Source organism: Coffea arabica, chromosome 8e (genome assembly GCF_036785885.1).
Source record: "Coffea arabica cultivar ET-39 chromosome 8e, Coffea Arabica ET-39 HiFi, whole genome shotgun sequence".
Taxonomy (NCBI): Eukaryota; Viridiplantae; Streptophyta; class Magnoliopsida; order Gentianales; family Rubiaceae; genus Coffea; species Coffea arabica.
In genome coordinates this window covers 25343061-25348964 of record NC_092324.1, presented here as the reverse complement: position 1 = coordinate 25348964, position 5904 = coordinate 25343061, and the positions used below count along the sequence as shown (strand labels likewise).

The window sequence follows — 5904 nt, the reverse complement described above, 5'->3', positions numbered from 1 at the left end:
TACTACCCTATCTTGTATTCATGATTTTGAATTTCATTTACATGATTTTCTTTTGATTTTCACAAGAAAAAGTTATAGACTTTTAAAACCCTAACCTAAAAGCTTGATAGTTTCTTGTTATGTGATCATTGATCATAGATTTTGAGTGTGGCCAGGAGGCAAACCTTGAACTTGACATCTCTAGACCTTAATTGATTGGTGAGTGTCTCCAATTATGCAGTCAAACTTGCTGTTTGAATACAATGCTCTCTTATTGTGATTGGATGGAAATTGATTTATCTGATTGGGCAAGGGTGTACTTTATCATACTTGCTCTAACTTGATTAGGCACTGTACACTGTTTACAAATGGATTGATGTATATGTCTATGACTTGATAACGGCCTAGGATCCGAAACCCCTCTTGGTGAGTTAGTTTAATCGAGTCGGCAAGGGTTTGGTCGAGGAGATTGGCATACCATAGATACTATCCACTGTTTACTGTTTCTCCACTATTTATTCTATGATCCATCAGATGTGGTCCACTGGATTCGATATATTCAAGTATTACCACCACTAATATCAATGGAGTTCGGGCCCGGTCGGGGGTTGATTGGTGAACAGAGATTAGATTTAAGTGGTACTCTACTGGACTTGTTACTATACTTCTAGGGTTGATGGAGTGTCAACTGAACTTTGATAAGCTGCTGCCAAATTAGCTCGCAAGAGCGAACTGTATCCTTATACATGAAAGCGTTGATTGCCTAATTGACTTGTTACTTGAAGTGTTAATGCTTACTCTGATGAACTTTTACTCCCTTTAATTTGAGATTTCGAGTTCTATATAATTGCCAACTTGTTACTTGGTTTGCATGGTGTCTTGGAACCTCATTGGACAATAGCTCACCCCATTAGTTTGTTTTCCTTACAGGGGACGAGATCGAGGGTGTATGAATGGGGAAAAGCTGAAATATTGCTTAATTCTCTTGACTTTTGGCTTAGTTGTGACAGCCCCACCTCCCCCTAAGGCGAATCAAAGGGTTCAGCGGACCGCCTGCCCAACTCTCACCGGGACTCACTACAGTTCTCAAATAAAATACATCACTCACATCCAATAACATAGGGTACAACCTCAAGAATAAATGAAATAACATTTTTCAAACTTAGAACGAGATAAGATACATTACAAATCTCAAGTAAGGGTATCATTCCCCGAATAAGACAAAAGTCCTCAGTTCTCAAATAATTACATCAAATACTTATCAAGTGAATCGAATTCAAATTATATATGAGATATCCCTTCAGGCACTAATAACTCAATACAAGCGCTTTCTTTGGCCTCGAGCCCTATGGGGAAAAATTATTTTTGGGGGTCACTAATTAAGCCTCAGAACTTCCACTTCCAAACCTGTTAAGGAAAACAAATTGGGGTGAGCTAACACTCAGTGAGGCCAAGGGAAAAACATGCAAGCATGCGAGCAAAGACACAATATAAAGCAATAACTCAAGTAACAAGTAACTGCGAAACATTAAGCAAGTAGGGAATTTGATCACAATAAAAGGATACGGGAGCTCTCAGGAGCTAATCCACGCGCGATCCAAGCTCAGGTAGTTGACCCTCCGTCAACTTTCACAGTTATCCATGTAGAACTCCACTTACTACCTCCAGCCACCATGACACCCTCTTGGATCCGTAACCAAACAAGCATGTAGGTGGTATCACTTAACAAGTATACCTAGCAAGACCCCTTATTTGGATCAAGCTATAATACTTCCCAAGGTTCACCAAGTTTCTCGACCAAGCCCTTGCCGGCTCGAGTTACAAGGCTAGCCAATGGGTTGGGGCGTCCCCCCCATTCACTTTTAGGTCGATGAGACAAAGTTCCAATCGACAAGATTTGGTCACAGCATTGAGACGGGATGAGCGGTACCTCCTACCCTAAAAGGGCATGATACATTCTGCCGCTCAATGCTCACGAAAAACACTTTCATTTGCATTCACATGTAACACGTATCACTTATCAAGCAAGCAATTTCATGAAAGAGAGGACAAGGGCGATAAAGTACGCCCTAGCCTCATTAACTAGCAAGTACAAGAATCATTTCATTTAAACACTTCACATGCACTTGATACTCACCAAGTATCAAAAGTCAAAGTTTGAGAAATTAGCTCTAAGACGCTTCGCCGGGAGTTCCCTCGAAGTCCTCTTGAGATCCTGAAAGTATGCAATAATGCATTGTATCTCAAATTCCAGGCCATACAGTATTCGTGTAAAGAAAAGAAATAGTCAATTTTGACTCCAAAATTCAAGTTTCCAAAGTATTTCAGTTCATAAGGAACCGACTTTCAAATGAGGTCTCAAGTGATAGGTGAACTCAAGTTCACCATGAAAATAGGTTTGAAATGCTCTAAGAGTTCTAAAAATGTAACCTAGGCCCTTAAAAGAACATTTAGGTCCAAATTGGAAATTTTCACTTTTCGAGTCATTCTTGGAAATATCAGTCCGGAAGTTCGGAAAGTCTAAAAATGGCAAATTTTACACCGTCAAAAACTTCATTCGAAGCATAACAACTTTGTAGAAGGTCACTTTCCAAGAATCAAATCAGAAACAAGTCAATTTCTCCAAGAAAGTTTACTATTCATTGAAGATAGGTCAAAACAGTCCAAGTTTTTCCAATAATTTTGGAATTTCGGTAAAAATCATAGAATCAAAACCAGCCTTTGAAATTTGATATGCATGTAAAGTACCAATCTAGGTTTCAAATGAAAAAAACGGAACTCGATTCCGATGTTCCTAGCTCAAGAAATAAAAAGTTGAAGTTCGCTAAAATTCCTGGACTGTTGGCCTTTCCAGAAATTTTCCAGATTTAATGTACTTCGCTAATTAGGCCGTATCTTACTCGATTCTCAGTGATATTGAAAACGGTTGGTGGTGTTAGAAACTAGGTTCAGAAGGATATATTTATGTAGAAGAAATCATTTCCAAAATCCAGACATAAGCGGTTCCAAATCAAGCAACAAAATGGATTTAACAGTAATAAACAGACAGCCAACTTTCAAAACTCGCCACGAATCGCTCGGGATGAACTAGAAAATGAGCTTGGTACCGTTTTAAAGCTCTAAGTGTCTACTTTAAAATGCCACAAATGACACTCAATTTTCATCAACGAGCAAAACGTTATAGCTACACAAATGTTGCTGGTCAGAAAATTCTGGAGCTTGTTCCAGTTTTGCTTCTTTACTTGTAACTCAAAATTTAACCAACCATTTGGGTTGATTTTTGGTAGACAACCACAATACACATAGCACAACATATCTACACCAATTTGGAAGCTCAATTAACACCAGAAAATTTTCGAAATTACAGGGCAGCAACAAACAAGAAAGTCGGGCAGCAAGTCAGAAATTTCAGACAGTACCTTTTCCAAATTTCTAACTTTCTTCCAACTTCATTCCATCAATCATTCTATATACATGCAACATAGCACAATATCAGCAACCACAACATGTTAATTCATCACATCAGCCACCAATAAACATCCTCAAACCCTCGAGCATGTCATGGAATTGCAAGAACATAATTACTCAACCAATCAACCCAAATTCTACCATAGGTTGCAAACCCATGCTACCTTTGCTCCATTTGAGCTATAATTTTGCAAGATTGAAGTGTGGGTGAGTGAGTTACCTCAAGAACTTAGTTGGACAGCTTTAGGGCAGAAATCTTGACCGAAATTCCTCCAAGAAAACCGATGAACAGCCCCCTCTTCCAAGCTAGGATCAAAGCCCTCTAATGGATGATGAAATTTGGAAGTGGATTGAAGTAATTTTGTAAGGATTTTGGCTAGATTTTTCTTCCCTTTTCTTCTTCCTATTTTCGGCCAAACAGAGAGAGTGAAGAGAGGCGAGAGAGTGAAATTAGATTTTGTAATGAAAGTGGAGAGAATTGGTGACTTAATGGTTAAGTCTAAGTGTCAACTCATGCTAGGTCCATTTAGGGTCTTCGCGTGTCCAATTTTCGCGCTCGTTTGCAACTTTTGTGCACTAAACCTCTGAGGTAATTTCCCTAGTACATTAATAGTACATTACTAGTAGTCTAATATCATGTTCTTAAAATCTCCAATTAATCAAATTAATGTGCCTGTCGGGGCCTTTTAGGCACGCGCGCGTATAAAGGTCAAACTTAAGGGTTTTCTCGTTTGAACTTGGAAATTCAACTTATTCGATTCTAAAACTCTAAAATATGATAATCCAAGTATATATATATAACAATAAAAAAATCACGATAAGGAATTCATCTTGAATAAATTTGGGCATTAAAATAATATGCGCGTAAAGAACCAATCGGTAAAATTTATTTTCGAGAAATTCATGTACTTTAGTATTTTTTTTTTTTTGGGTAACTCGAGTACGAAATATTTTTAAAATGACCAATTTAACAATATTTTGAAATAATAAAATTATGGGTCCTCACATTAGTACTCTTCTAGTGTTTGTGAGGTAGTATGAGACTTTGATGGTGTGAGGCCCCAGTTCGTACTATGTTGATATATTCATTAATTTGGCGGTAACGTTTGGTTTTGGGAGTATTTCGAAAACCCTAAGTAGGAATTAAGATTTAAACCCTAAGTTCCGGTTAAGATTGAAAACCCGTTTTTTTCTACATTTTCTTGATTAGAAAATTCCCCAGACAAAGTTTATGAGCAAATATCGTTTTCAAATGATTTTTCTAGTATTGTAAAGTTTTTGAGAAATTACGGATATATAACGGACGTGGGACCCACTAGTGCGCAAAGTTCGGAAAAATTCGGCCAATTAGGTTAAATTCCGGATACTGTGTAAAATTTATCGGGTGTTAAGAGATAAGTAGAGTGTGTGAAATGATTGATGTGAGAGAGAAAAGAAAGGATAGAAATGCATTTAATGGAGTGACAAGTGTCACATTTCCATTGGTTGAAACCTAAGACAACTATTCACCTTTTTGACCTTTCTTACCCATGAAATAAATATCTCAAAAATTGACCAAAATTCACCATTTCTTCTCCTTCTTGTGGCCGACCAACATCAAGCAAAAGGAAAGGAAAAGCTCTCCAAATTTCATGCTCCAATCTTGCACAAATCAACAAACCAACCGATTAAACTTGAAACCTCTCCATAAAATCCCTTAAGTGAGTGATAGTGAGTTGTGTGGTGAAGTTGGTTGGAAGCTTAAGGTGCTAAGTGGTCTCTCTTCTTTGGTTCTAAGGTAAGTGACTATGGAACCCCTCTCTTCTATCTAAGATGCTTAATAAATGATTTGTGGTTATTATAAGTGTGATTTTGTGGACTATTTCTTGATTTTAGTCAAGATTGATGAAGTTTTCTATTTATTTGGGATTTTTGCTGGTTGCATATGATTACTATGATGTGGCTATGTATGATGAGTGGAAATGTTATGTAATGAAGCTAGAAGGTGGAAAAAGTGGACAATTGCAACCAATTTTGGGTTTGGAAGAAAATCTGGAAAATTAGGGTTCTTGGTTCTTCATTCTGTCCGAAATTTTTGGTCCTAGATAGAGGCCGAATTGGCCTTGGCTCAAAACATGAAAGTTGTAGGTATTAATGAGGTTGAAGTGCCTACAAAATTTCAGGGCATTTGGAGTAGTATAGAGTGAGTTATGCCGTTTTTACTGTTGCTGTTTTTGGTGAACAGAATGTCCGAACTGCAATAGTAATCGTTTGTTTTCACTGGAATTGGTTTGGATTTTGTTGTTGGTGTCTTCTGATGAAATGTAGCTGGACGTTTTATCTAACTTATGCCTTTGGAATTTCGGCATTCGGACTTGTATGGACTGAGATATACCGATTACAGTTTTATGTGATTTGCAAACCTGTTTTGGTAATTCTGGATTTGTATTTTGCATATTTGACCTAGTTGTGCTAGGA

The 5904-nt window shown here is 37.6% G+C and overlaps 1 long non-coding RNA gene across 2 annotated transcripts; it reads right to left on the bottom strand.

Annotated features, from left to right (window-relative positions):
• Nucleotides 1-1126: 1126 nt before the first annotated feature.
• On the bottom strand, nucleotides 1127-3891 carry LOC140013073 (uncharacterized). 2 transcript variants are annotated; one of them, XR_011820151.1, is made up of 4 exons: nucleotides 3668-3891; nucleotides 3399-3445; nucleotides 2117-2194; nucleotides 1127-1386 (listed from the first exon to the last, which is right to left on the bottom strand). It is a non-coding gene; the product is annotated as an uncharacterized lncRNA (long non-coding RNA). The 2 variants fall into 2 exon arrangements; XR_011820150.1 differs by lacking the exon at nucleotides 3399-3445.
• Between the last annotated feature and the right edge of the window lie 2013 nt (nucleotides 3892-5904).